This window comes from Montipora foliosa, chromosome 8 (genome assembly GCF_036669935.1).
Source record: "Montipora foliosa isolate CH-2021 chromosome 8, ASM3666993v2, whole genome shotgun sequence".
NCBI lineage: Eukaryota > Metazoa > Cnidaria > Anthozoa > Scleractinia > Acroporidae > Montipora > Montipora foliosa.
This window is the reverse complement of record NC_090876.1, coordinates 21,850,372-21,865,371: the sequence shown is the minus strand read 5'-3', so window position 1 is coordinate 21,865,371 and position 15,000 is coordinate 21,850,372.

Genomic DNA, 15,000 nt, shown 5'->3' with positions numbered 1-15,000 from the left:
TCGACGCCATTGCAGGCTAAGTTAATGATTCTACTGTGTCCACCAGAGAAATCTACGCAGTTCCACTACCCTCTCGATCCTAAGAAGATACGCGCAGAAGGCTCTATGCACAAAGACACCACTTACCAGAGGAGTGACAGGCAAGACTTTTACCGACACGGAAAAAATACTAAAAAAAAAACCGGAAATCTACCTATTTTTCGACTGGGTTTGCCATAGGGCAACCCAGTAATTAATTTTTTTTTACACGGCACGTTTCATCCCCAAATACAGAATATAGTTAAGCATTGATTTTTTAAAATCATCTATTTTGAAAAAGTTATGGGTATTTCAGTATCGTTTATGTCTTTAAAAAGAACATTTTTCAAAATAAAAAGAAAACCATGCTTGGCTGGATGCAAAAACGAATACAAATTATCAAATCATCGATTAAATACCCAAATTGCGTAGCACGGAGACAAATTTAGAGTTTTCTTTTATTGGTCACGTGACCAATTGCGTGGTATGATGACGTCATATTTAGGGTCATTGGCTTACAAAAGTTGGAAACTGACCAAAATAATGCCAAATTTTCTCAAATTACTTAACCATTACATCCTTAGCAACGCACCCCAAAAAATACGTCAGTGTGCCCTTAAGTAAAACTTGTTCGTGCTTATTTATTTCTGCATACTTATTGTATTGCAAATGAAATCATCTGATTATCTATTGTTATATGAAAATTGGTTGCAAAATGATCTATCTACATGGGCCATTGGTTGAAAACTACCCGTTTTCATAAATGATAAAATAACTGAATAGAGAGAGATTATCTTAAAAAAGTAACCACTGAGTTGGTTTTGTGAAGTCGTCAAGGCCCACAACACAAATCAGCTTGCTTTTTTTAATCTCTGGAGATCTCTGAAAAACGAAAGACTTCACCCAGGTTTTTTTCAGAAGCAGGGAGGCTTTCCACTGGAGCGGAAGTCGTAGGTTGGCTAAGGACTCTCGCAGATAGTGATGTTTCTGCAGGATCTAAACGCCCTCTAAATAAACATGAACGGCGGCATAACATCCCTTTCATCTTCTGTCGGAATTTCTGGCTGAACAGAGCATATACCAAAGGATTGACAGCTGAATTAAACATCATCAAAGTGTGAGCAATGGAAATCCCATCACTGACATTTTTCTTCAAAGTGAGGTGCACTATTATGTCTGCGATCCAAGAGATTTCAAACATTGCGGTACAGATCAAAACCATCAAGGTGACCCTCTTTCTTACTTTCAACACACCCTGTCAAAAAAAAAAAAAGAGATGAAAATGAAATCTGTGTTGGAAAATAAAATATTTGCCTGCAAATAGGATTTTTATGTCCTCTCTTTTATGCCCTGTATTATATGACCATGTAGTACTGGGTAATGGGGAGGAGTCAATGGTAATAACGGAATCCTCCTCTGGGGTCGTGCGTAGGTCGTGTGACCCAACAGTCCATGTGCTCGACATATGCTTCGATTGATTGCGGTGAAAAGGTTTCTTTCAACTTCTGCCTTCTCCCCGTGTCCTATTCTCTGGGGTTTATACCTCCATTTGTTCCTGTTTGCGTTTTTCATGGCCCGCACCTTTACTGGGCAGATTTATTGTATCAGAATTAAATGATGGATTTTATTATTCAATAAAAGGGGCTGTGGACCACAAATTTTCGACATCCATATTTGGCCATTTTCATTGTTTTGTTTCTGCCAAGTAAACAGAGCTCAGGCAGTGCAGCGCAAAAATTGGGGCCTCAGCTGTCGAGGCAGGAAGAGAAGGCATAAATGATGCTTTTAGCTGATAGGAATTGTGACCGGTCGTTACAAAACTTGAAAGTAGTACCGAATTTAGTTATTGCTCTTTTAATTACTCGAAGGGCTGCCACAGGCCATCGCGTTATGAAATGAGATCTTTTTCTTTTTTTTTAATTGGTCAAATCGCGACATTTGAATGTTTTCATGGGAAACGCTGCAGAATGAATCGATTGCCACCGAGGAATACTTCACGATGTCGAATACGAAGAAGAGCAAATTAGAAGTGGGTAATTAGCTAAGTATAGTTAGTGAAAATGTTGCAAGAATATTTGTTATTGCAAATATCTGCAAAGCTACAAAATGGCAAACTTGAATATGACATAACAAACGAAGACGGTTGTCCCGAAAGAGTATGCTGACTTTTTGCCAGAAGACGCTCCAGACGGCCACATGTTGGAATTAGCTGAAGAAGGTTACTTTTAAAGCCAAAGAAACAACAAAAAATAAGGATATGTATGGTGATTTCTTTATTTCAGCTCTTTGTGTGTTTGGTTTCATTATTTACAGGAATAACCATGCTTGCAAGTGTACGCGATTTACGGAATGTCTTGTGCTCCACTGAACGGCTGCTAGAGCGGCTCGATCGACACCTGTCCAGTTGAATTTTGGGATTGTGATATGCTAGGGAAAGCTATGGAATTGAATAAAAGTAAGCACAAAGATTCTGTGGTCCAATAAAGGACCTCTGTATTTTTTTTTCAGCCGTAGCCTTGGTAACCAGCTTCTCTGCTTGACATTTTTTTCTCTCATTTCAATGGTTAGCATATGATAAGTTGTTTACATTCATTGTTTATTAATGTTTTTCACTACATTTTCATTGGCTTCAAACTTTCCAATTTGAGCTGTCCGATTACAAGCTGGTTGTAGTCGGACAGGTCAAATCAGGCAGTTAGGTTACTACAATACCCAGATTAGGCAGCAAATTGGGGCACCTTAGTACCAATCAGATTTGAGAATTTTCTTATAGTTACGATTATACACGTAATCGCGTTAACCGAGGTACGTCCACAAACGAACGCAGCTACACAAATTACAAATTTATTCACAAAACTGTTCAACCTTTCCTGCTAACGAGTTCATATTTACATAAGAAACTCTCGGCAGTGAGGTTTGAATCAAAGAAAGGTCAACTCCAGCCTCGTTTTATTCAAAAGCCTGGTAACCGAGCACAGAACTTTAAAATGGTCTATTAAAGACATTTGCAAAACATGAAACAAATTTTGCAAAAGTTACAAAAGTTTGCAATTTTCGCTACACACTAAAGACAGAGTGAGATCAATGCAGGGTGAAAAAACCGACAGATTTCGCAAAAAAACTGTAAATTTTACAGAAATTGCAAAAATACAAAAAAATTGCAGAGTGAAATCTGAAAACTGCAAATTCAGATAAAATTACAAAATTTGGCAAAACCAAAAAGTTACAAGCTACCATAAAAAAATAGACACAAGGGCCAAGGTGGGCCCAGCAAGAAGGACAAATGTAAAACCCCGTGCAAACGGGTGCAGCATTGTGGGCCAACAACTCCCAACATTGTTGAATGTTACATGTTGGGTTGTCTTGCACACACTGTTGCAGGTTGTTGCGTGTTTTTAGGAGTTGTTGCAGGAAGTTTGAAACTGGTCAAAGTTTTGAGCCGAGATCTCCGAAGCGTAGCACGACAATGTTGGAACCGTACGCGTTTGCACAGCTCGTCTAATATTGTTGGGGCAAGGCACCCGCATATCAGCGCTGTGTTGCAATGAGTTTATGTTCCTTGGCATACAATCACAAACAGGGAATCAGCTATGACCTGGTAAAGATAATGAAGGATGAACATCAGCTGTATTCAAGTTTGTGTCAATCAGTGGGGAAATCCTTTTTAATGCCGACTGAATTGCCAATTATGTTTAATGCGGCTGACAGAACTTACATATTTTAATTTAACGACAGCTGTTATGGTAATCTTTATCGTAATGCTGTAATTCAAGGACATGGATGGATAGACCTTTTGAATGCCTGACGTCAAAAGACTATAACTGTAAATTGTACTGATGATGGTTAGTATTGTTTGTGTTTGGTGGCTATGCTAACTCGAAAGGATTTGAATTTGTACATTGGTTACCACACACATTCAATATAGTATTAGCTATGTTTTTATTTTATTTAATTAGCTAATAAACAAAATCTTTTATTGTTTTAATTTATAGCGGAGCGCGCGCGGAGCACCATTGTTAAGAAAATATGGTAACCCATCGATGCGAGAAATCTTGGTTGTTTAGCCATGACTGTAGCTCAGTCGGTAGAGCAGCGGTGATCTAACCCGAAGGTCGTGGGTTTAATTCCCACCCTGGTCAGAGTTTTTCTCTGTCCTTGTGTGGGCCCATTTCCATTAGTAGGGCTAACGCTCACATGCTTCATATGGGGTACAAAACTAGCCCTTCTATTACACTATAATCAGTTAAGTCGAAATATAAGGGCTACACGGCCAACGTTTGTAAAAAAAAAATTAACCCTTCCTTGTACTTGTACATCTTTAACATCTTCAGTTCCGACAGCCTGCTCCCGCCTGACCTTGCAGCTCAGTCGGTACAGCGGCGGAGATCTAACCCGAAGGTCGTGGGTTCCATTCCCACCCTGATCAGAGTTTATCTCTGTCCTTGTGTGGGCCCATTTCCATTTGTAGGGCTAACTCTCACATGGTTCATATGGGGTACAAAACTAGCACTTCACATTACACTCTAATCAGTAAGTCATCTAAACATAAGCGAGGCTTCAGTTTTCGCGCCTCTTCTGTGGCTCGACACGGCTACACGGCTACACGGCCATACTGCATCAACTATAGTCCTTATACAGTCAACGCTTTTCGTCTTCAGGTGGAAAACGGTTTGGAAGATGTTTTCTTTCTGCATTTTTCACTGGTTTCAATCAAGTTTGACATATCATGATGTCTGTGGTCTACACTGGTGGTTACGCAGTTATTCAAGTCAAGCATCGATATAAACTTAAAGCTGAGTGTTTATTTTTAATTTGCTTAGAGCTGCTTTTTTCTCTGTATTGCAAACTTTGGCATATTTTTAGAAAATCTGATACGGTTACATGTTGCCTGGAGGACTTATGTTTACAACAGAAACGAAAGGAGCGCGAAAGAGAACGACAACGACATTACAAAATTCCAGTAATAGCTCATACTTAGGGGAAGAAGTTACTCCAAAAGTTCTTTCCTTGGGCACGAAACCGTTTGTTATTTTTTTAAGGTGGTTTCGGTTCTTCCTTTGTCCAGGAATGAAAATCGAATTTTTATTCTCAACTTGAATTAAATAACAATTATCCGTACTTCTTTTGAACATAAAGAAAAAGTTTATTTGTTTGTTTGTTTCGCTCTAAAATGCGAGCAAACAAGTGCTTTTTTAATCCGTTTGCCTAACTGGTTTTCGTTGTGCCTCGACAGTGACAAGAAAATGTTGCCCTTATGTTATAAATACGTAATCGCAAGGAGTTCTCGTAAAACTAGCGGGAAATCTCGCTAGCTTGTGTTTTCAGAAGTTTGTTTTCAGCACCTGAACGGTATTTCAGGGTTTGAGCGGATCTTGTTTGAAGTTCGTCCTTTCTTGGTTGCCTTGCCGTATTTTGCCGTATTTTTGTTTTTGTTCCCAGCCAAGATAGCGTGTTTCAATGAAATACATCAAAATGTGAATGATCTCGTTTTCAGAGATAAAGTGGAATAAAGTACATCAGTAAAACTCTTCTTTGACCTTGAACTGATAATTTTTATTTTTTTTATTTTTTATAGCTTCTAATTTTAGCGTGATCGCTTTTCGCTGGCTATTGACAGTTGACTCTGAAATGGATTTTTTTTACTTTTCCATTCGCTCGTTGAGGGTGTGCTTGTTTTCTTTTAAAACTGATGCGGTTCAAGAACTCATTGCCAAACTGGTGAATTCCAAAGTAAACTTCACTGGAAAAAGCGATTTCGCACTCATCACTTCGTGATTCATGCGAAATCGGTTTTTAGCGTAAAATTTACCGTGGAATTCATCAATTAGGCAATGAATTTTTTTATAAAAGAAAGCAAATGTAGGTAAAGTCTGCTACAAGCCTACAAGGCCTATCAGGCCGGAACTTATCACCTGTTACAGTAGCATGAAGCGACTAGGAGTATTTCAACTCCCCCCTGAAAGGGATGCTAGTCCATCGCAGGGTTACCCCCAGCATTAAATTCTCCTGTCCTTATTTATACACCTGGGTGGAGAGAGGCACCGAGAGAGTAAAGTGTCTTGCCTAAGAACACAATACAATGTCCCCGGCCAGGACCTGAACCCAGACTACTCGCTCCGGAGTTGAGCGCACTAACCATGAGGCCACCGCGCCTCCCAGGAAAGAAAGCAAAGAAAGGGACTTAATTAAGCAGTAACCGGAAACATCAAAACGAGGACAACTTGAAACCTTTTATTTTCACTAACCCTACAGGCAGTAAGAAAAAATAACCAGGGAGCTCCGCTTTTAGGCTTGGCTAAATCGATATAATATCTGTGAACTTACAATGTAAACAGTGTGAAATAAAGTGAACTTGAACTTTACTTTGGTAATGTAGTATGTAGTTATTAAAATGTTTCACTCTCATGTCAGGGAAGGATACTGTTATTGCGACCCACAAGGTGTTTGTGTTCAGCAATCATGCGTGATAAAAACGAGAATAAATCATATCTTTCCGCAGCGATTCAGGGTTGTAGCGACTGTTGAAGTGGAAAAAATTGAATCTTTCAGTCTCAACGAAAACAATTAACTTTAAATGTACAAATGACGCATATATTTTTAATGTGTTTAACGTACAACTGAATTGTAGTTGTAATAAAATAAAGAGCTCTGGCGTCAAGTACGAGGCTTAAAAACGTAAGACACTGAAAATGGGTGCATTTTCAGATTTACTTACATGGGGGCTTCCATGTCATGGGAAAATGATCGGGAAACAAGATGAAAAAGTCCCTGGTCTGAGTTTCGTACGGTAACATGTGATGAGTATGCGGCTGTTTATGTCTTGGGTCTTTGAAGCATTGCTCGTTCGTTCCGTCAAATGCAGAGCATTAGAATCCTTGATAATGCTAGTTTATTTTGAGTACAAGTTGTCTGATGTGGCATGATACCATTATAATCGTTTAATTATTAACAATTGTGTCACGGTATATTCAAAATAGAAAAAGGCATTAACCAGGAAGGAAAAAAAATGGACAGGAAAATTCCAAAAACTGCACAGAACGATAACGTGTCTATCAAGGGTTATTTTGATACTTCGATTGACATATTCACTCAACTTTGAGACTTCCTATGATAGATTTCACAAGACTGGGTGGTTCGGCGGCGACGAATTACTTTGGCCCCGTCCACACGCATCTGGAAATCATTTTTTAATCCGCAACTTTTTCTTTCCGGATTAAAAAATCTTCCCATCCGATTACTAAAGGAAAAAAAATTCCAGATTTAGCGCTCACACGTATACGGTTCCGGATTCGCCATCGAATTCGCCAGATACGTGTGGACGAAAGGCGTATCCGGAAAGAAAAAGTTGCGGATTCAAAAGCATCCGGATACGTGTGGACGGGGCCTTATAGTCTTACCAGATGCTACAGATAATCATTGTACTTGGACCAAAAAAGCATGTGGAAATCTCCGCCCTTGTTCAAAAAGGGGTCTATGGTCCGTTTCTGGCGGCCGTCTTTAGCCTTCCCGCTGCTGTTATTTCGCTATTTTTCTTTGCTTTCTTCTATCGAAAAATTCATTGCCAAACTGGTGAATTCCAATATAAATTTCACTAGAAAAACCGATATCACACTCATCGCTTCGTGATTCATGCGATATGCGGTTTTTTTTGTGTAAACTTTACCGTGGAATTCCCTAGTTAGGCAATGACTTTTTCTATAGAAGAAAGCAAACAAAATGATTTAATCATTAAAGTAGCAGCCGGAAACATCAAAACGCGGAAAATTCGAAACCTTTTATAATCTACGGGCAACAAGAATAACTAATCTGGGAGCTCCGCTTTTAGGCTTGGCTAAATCAAAAAAATTAGCGAAATAACAGCAGCGGGAATGCCAAAGATGGCCGCCAGAAACGAACCATAGACCCCTTCGTGAACAAGGGCGGAGATTTCCGCATGCTTTTTTGGTCCAAGTACAATGATTATCTTTAACATCTGGTAAGAATATAAAGGCCCCGAACGAACGATAAATGTTTGAAGATCCAACACGCTGGTTGCATGTTTGACAGTCCAACATGTTGAAAATTAAGGGGTGGCCAAACGATACCAAACACCATTCAACATGTTTGATCAAACTGATGAGACGCATTGGGTTGTCGGTAAGGATATCTCCCAGCGTACACCACGTTGTAACATCTACGGATGTTTGCAAAATGGCGGAGAGTAAAGAGAAATTTAAGCGTTGTTTATCAGTGTTATTAGTGCTAGAGCTTCAAGAAACCGAAGATAGAGCAAGTAAACGAGGTAAAACAAGAGAATGGATCCGAAGACGACAAGAGAGTGGTTATTTTACCAACATTGTTCGAGAACTAGCAGACGAAGACACGCCATGGATATATCGAGTTCCTCTTCGATCGAAGCCAATATGCTCTTTCTCTCTTGTCTTTCAGGTGGTAGTCGGCACAAAAAACATCCCATAAGAATCTATTCAATTCCAATAGGTCGATCAAGCGGTCAGTTTCCTCGTCGCTCCAACGTCTTGCGTTTTTGTTTTGGTGTTTTCTTGCCAGAAGTTTGATCCATATTCTGCGCTGCTTCCTCGCTCGCTGACATTTTCAAACTACACTGACGCAAGCAAACGGTGTCTATGGTAACGAATGAATTTGCAGTCACAAGGCGCGTGCGCGCATGCAACATGTTGTTGAGACTGGCCAAACGAACAAAATTTCACGCATACAACATGAGAACAAAAGAAATGCTGCACGATGTGGGATTAAATGTTTGATACTGCATCAAACATGTTCCAACATCATCCAACATGTTGAGTGGTCATCAAACACGGTGGCAAAACGATAAAATGTTGGTTCACCCAACATGTTGGATCCTCCAACACTCGAGCCCGTTTGGCCGGGCCTTAATTAAGGCCCCGTCGACACGTATCCAAATATTTTTGAATCCGCCACTATTTCTTTCCGGATACGCCTTCTGTCTTCACGTATCCGGCGAATTTGCTAGCGAATCTACAACTTTTTGAATACGCTTTTCAAAGTGGATTTTTTTAAAATCCGCTATGAATCCGGAACCGTACGCGTGTTGGCGCTAAATCCGGAATTTTCTTGTTTGTGAAAACACAAGCTAATGAGATTTCCCCCTAATTTTACGGATCATTGCGATTACGTGTTTATAACATAAGGGCAAAATTTTCTTGTCACAGTCGAGGCACAACGAAAACCAGTTAGGCAAACGGATTAAAAAAGGACTTGTTCGCTCGCATTTTAGAGCTAAACAAACAAAAACAAATCCACTTTTTCTTTATGTCCAAAAGACTACAGATAATTGTTATTTAATTCCAGTTGACAATAAAATTCGATGTCATTCCTGAACAAAGGAAGACCCTCGATTAATCCACTTTTTAGAAATACGCATCCACTTTAAATAACACATCCGTAAAAATAACAAACGGTTAAGTGCCCAAGGAAATAATTTGTGGAGTAGCTTCTTCCACTAAGTATGAGCTATTACTGGTATTCTGTTTTGTCGTTGTCGTTCTCTTTCGCTCTCCTTTCTGTTCTAGACATAGGTCCTCCAGGCATCATGTAACCTTATCAGAGCTTCTAAAGAGAGTTAACTGAATAGAGTGTAATGTGAAGTGCTAGAATTCTATCCCATATAAACCATGTGAGCGTTAGCCGTACTGATAGAAATGGGCCCACACAAGGACAGAGAAAAACTCTGACCAGGGTTCAATTCCCACCCTGGTCAGAGTTTTTCTCTGTCCTTGTGTGGGCCCATTTCCAATACTGCCATTTTTTGACGTTATCACACTGTCTCAAGACTGTTCAGTCCTCTATTTTTTCTGTGATTCTGTCGAGCTCTTACGCTTCTGTCGAATTGCTGCCATTAGTGGCGAGGGAATTCTGGAAATGCGCAAAATTTACCGAGGGGGTAGGGAGGGGGATGGACTCTCTCCAAATCAACCCACATTGGTAAATTTGCCCAACACTTCATAGTAGATTGCGCATGTCATTACAACCAAAGATGGTAGCAGTTCCAAAGAAAAGTACGATCTTGGAAGAGTCATAGAATAATAGAAAACTGGGAATAGCTTACACTGTCTCACGGTGAAATGATATATGAAGTGAATCATATCTTGAGCCGCGGAGCCTGATGGCATATCCGCAGTTCAATATATGATTCATTTCATATATCATTTCATAGTTGATTCATTCATCAAGGGAAGATTAGAACCCACAAGTGACCAGCTCCCAACGTCAGTGGCTTCATAAATCGTTCGCACCGGTATCTTGAATGTCTCAGGCTTCTCTAGGCTATTGCTAAAACGGCGTTCATATAGCTTCACTTGTCTGTCTCCTGAAATCCCGAACATGGATCAATTTCACTGCGTGTGGTATTGACAAGTATTGTCAAGGCTATGCAATCATGTCCTAAATTAGGACTTAACAGTTAACCCTGTCCTTCAAATGCTGCACCCTCTCTGCACCGAGTGTGTAGTTGAGACAACTGTTGAGAACTTTTTTGGCATCGGGATTTCTGCCTGTATGCAATTATATAATAAGGAATGCATGATAATGTTTATTTAAAAATGTTTGTTTCCAGTGTTGGAGGGACTGGATCCAAAGGGAATCGTGTTCTTGTGGTTTATGCAGAGTCTTTCATCCAGGTGATTCCGTGTGTGTTTATCAGCACCAGTCTTCAAGTCCTTCCAATATCCTGCACCTTTCCTTACTTTTTTTCCTGTAATATTGATTAACTGTTGACACGAAAGGATTCGCTGGGCGACCTCGACGAATAGTGATGCGAAGAGGATCACTTGAAGTTTCTGCTGTGTACAATAGTTGCTCTTGAAAGCGGCTCTGTGGTTTCTATGCAAACGTCGTTGAAAGAGAATGAAGCATTTTTCCGTTTTTTCTTTTTTGTGTCGAAAATGGGAAAAGTTGCGCAATAGGGTCTTTCCTGTCACTGCTCTACCAAGTATTGTGTTTGCGCCTAGCGTTTCCTGCGCGTATCTGTGGTAGATTTCAGGGGATAGTAGAAATGCGTAAATTTTATACATAAACCAACATTTAATTTGATTTGCGCTAATCAGTTGATTTCAGTTTACAGTGTCCCCAATTAGTGCCCCAGCGCTAGAAGACAAGACACTTAAATAAAGTTCCTTTTTCTTTTCCTGCTGCCGATGGTGGATTGTGGAATAGGGTCGACATGGCATTGCATCAGGGAACGGAGAATATGTCGTGTGGGACTTGCATGTCTGTGGTAATGGTTGATGTTCAGGGAGATACACATTTCGTACATAATTTGCCCTCATCACTTGCCGCCATTTACCTGACTTGTCTGTTCTGTTGGATCTGTTGCCGAGTTTCAAGTCATTCTTCACTGCTGAATGCTTGGCCTCTTTTCCCTGCTGAGAAATTTTACCATAGCCGACGTGATACATATCATAGAGCTTTAATGCATGATATGGTAGGGCATAACCAACTGTGCAAGATGTTACATTCACAATAAACAAAGGAGATTGAAATACAGTTTGCAATTCTCCTCGGGTTCCAATAACTCTGCTCTTGTTGCAGATACCTTGTTGAACAAAGAACAAGCATTTCTTAGGTGCAGCACAAGTTGACTTAGTGCTAGTCGCTTTACCCTCTCAGCAGGTGATTCCTCAGGGAATTCTAGGCAATCAACTAATCGGTACCCATACCGGGCAATTGCAATGGCTTGATCTCCTATTAACCGCGTGGAGATCTTATTGAACTTTTTCTTCCGTCCTTGTCGTGTTCCTTGATAGAAGGTACAAGAAACAGCAAACCACAACCAGCAACTGGTGTTTCTTGTTGATCTTCCAATACTGGTTCAGAGACAGGAGCAGTTACTGGGGCAGCTAAAACTTGGACAAACTGGTCAAAAAGGTTTCTTTGTACACTCTCTTGGTATACAATGTTAAGAAACTGTTGCCATGCATTTATCTCGCAATGAAGGGGCTCTGATCTTTGCCTGTCTGCAAATACTCCAATCCGGGAAGGCCCAAGCTGTCGCATGCCTTTGTCTGCCATGTACTGGGGCTTCCTTCACATGTTTAGCAACATCAGACAAGGAATTCTTCAAAGTAGATTCAAACTTTTGAACACTTTTTGCATGGTTTTCTCTGTCTGCATTTCTGTATGGCTTCCAGGTATCAGTTGTTTCAAACCCAATAGAGCCACCCATCGTGCAAATGTCACCTGAGGAAATGATCATGGTTAAGGGAAACAATCAGAGGAATGCACCTTTCTAGTAGACAAACACATACTGAAGAGCTGAATATTGTTTAATGCGCAAACATTAGAAATTATTAAGTGTCTTCTGTTTTGGGGGCACGTTATTGTCATTCAAATCACATAAATTTGAAGGAGAACAATTTTCGCCATTATGGGAGTAATAAACTCTATTAATTAAACAGTTTACTTCAACAGTGCATTTTTGCCATGTCTGAGTATGACGTTAACGTTTTTTCCTTTAATTACCAACTTTGCTTTAGAAAGTATGAATTTAACACAAATACCAGGTATATAGCTGTAGTCACATCTTTCACCTTTATGCACATTAGCATAAGGAGAGGGGTACGTTGCAGCTTGGGTCGTCTTGTTATTTGCCCAACTCTGCCAGCACATGTCTGCAGGTGGCTGGAACTCTACAGTGCTGTCTCTTCCAGCAATTATTAACACATTACCCTCCAACACTGCCATCTCGTCAGTGTGTTGTCTCCACAGATCTTCCAACACTTTATGGTTTTCTCTTAAATTGACACAGTGTAGCAAATATTGATAGGCGGAGCTTCGAACTCTGTCTCCGAAGTTCCATGAGATTAAGCTTCCAATAGACATCGACAGTTGGCCTGTCTCTGGGGCCCCATCATCTGAAAATTGTATGGCAAAATGATTCTCAAGGTCATTGTACCAAACAAGCCTTATTAAAAAGACTAGTCCAGTAATAGTTCGTGAAATTCCAGCACCACCAGGAAGCTGTGTGACATGTCCAATGTTCAACATGTTCACAAATTTCTCTAGCGCCGAATTGCATTCTAATTTTGGCAGTCTAAAGTCAATGCCTCCGCAAGAAATGTTCCTGGGTAGCCATGTTTCTGACTCTGGGTCAAAGAAAGAAGAATGAGTTCTACACAAAAGAGTGTATTTCCTGCGTGACGGGTGATTTTGGTACTTTGCTGCCACCGCTTGTTTCACAGCTGTAGGCGATGTTTCATGTGCATTCATAGCATTGGAGAAGATTTTCTTGAGATGATTTCCTCTCTTGTACATACCAATTAATTCGGTTATACCGAAACCATACATTTTAGCTCTTCCAGCTGTTTTGTCAAGGTCGATAATTTATCTTGAGCCTCTTTCACTGTTTCCTCTGACCTCTTCAACGCAGTTTGAAGTTTGGTGATTTTATCATCTAAGGAATACAGCAGGAAGAATGTTACATAGTAATATTGCAAATATGATTGTACTAAGACTTTTAATTCTAAAACATTAGTCCTTACAAGCATTTTTGCAAAAGTATATTTCATAACCATCTGCATTATAAACAAACCTATTGGATGTATATATCACCACCACCCTCAGTGACTGGCTTGTACTAACACATCCTATACTCTACCATAAACCCCTCATGATTTTACACCAAGTGGCTGTAGTTCATGCGCTGTAAAGTCCACTCTTTGACTAGAATTTCTTCAATCGAGTAGAAGTTTCTGAATTATTGTAAGATCCCCAGATAAGAATATTTCTTTTTAATATAAGAAATTGTCTTGTAGTAGTACCGGACAACCTATTACCAACCTAATAAACGTGAGGATGATAATATTTGGAGAAATTCTACTTTGAAAGTGGTCAGACATAAACACATTTGAAATGAGGGCATTAAGACTGTGTGACATCCATTTAATAAGCCCAACATTTGAAATCAGTTCATTTTAATATGCTTACCTTTCTCTCTCAACTTGTTACGAATATCTTCTTCGAACTTTGAAAGGTCATTTTGGCGTTCATTCAAGGAAAGCTCTCTCGCAGCAAATTCCTCTTCAACACGACGCTCCTCTTCACGAAATTTTCTCTTTCGTACACAAACTATCCTTCTTCCCCACTGCCGCCATATAGAATTTTAAGACCACAAGTGACGGTTTCTCTTCATTCTGTTGTAATTTTCCAATGACATCTATGCTTACGTTTGAACAATTAAGGCTTTAAATTAAAACTTTGACTTTAAGAAAAATCATGTAACCTTATTCTCGAACAGATATTAACGTAAATACACGCATATTTTTGTAAAATTACAAATTTCGCGGCATTACTCGCTCACTATCTGGTTTCTACCGGGGTCTCCAAAGTCAAAACAGAAGAGATGTATGTCCCCTACCCTCTGCACCCATGTATATAGATATTTGGCTCAAACCCAGGGCTCTGGAAATCGTTTTTTGTTTGAAAGTTGGTTATTTTAAACGCAAGAAGCGGCCATAACCAGCTGAAATCAGATCTGATTATTGCTCCTATCGAGTGGTAGATACTTTTACTTCAATATAGACACAATTTGAGCTCTTTCTACTGACAATAACAGCCTCTAAGACTAACAACATAGAGGCAATTCAACAGTGACGAGATAAGCTACCTCTTTGATGTGTTGAGGTCACGTGACCCACAACATAGCAACGGGAGAAAACAGGGTAGCAACAGCCATCGTAAATGGGACTTTATATTTATTACATTTTTATTACATTTTGCCATTTTACAATAAATTTACATTTAATAATTAAAGTTAAGATAAGAAATATGGCGAGGAAACCTAAAAGAAACCAGAAGGCTTATACGAGGTTAGGTTTCCTCCCAAAATAATTAAATAACACAAATATAGCGGAGCAAGACGTTCAGTTAGATGTAACACAGGAGTAGGAACGAAGACTAAGGAAGGAATTAATAGCTGTTGATTAAAAACTCTTTCAGCTTGTATTT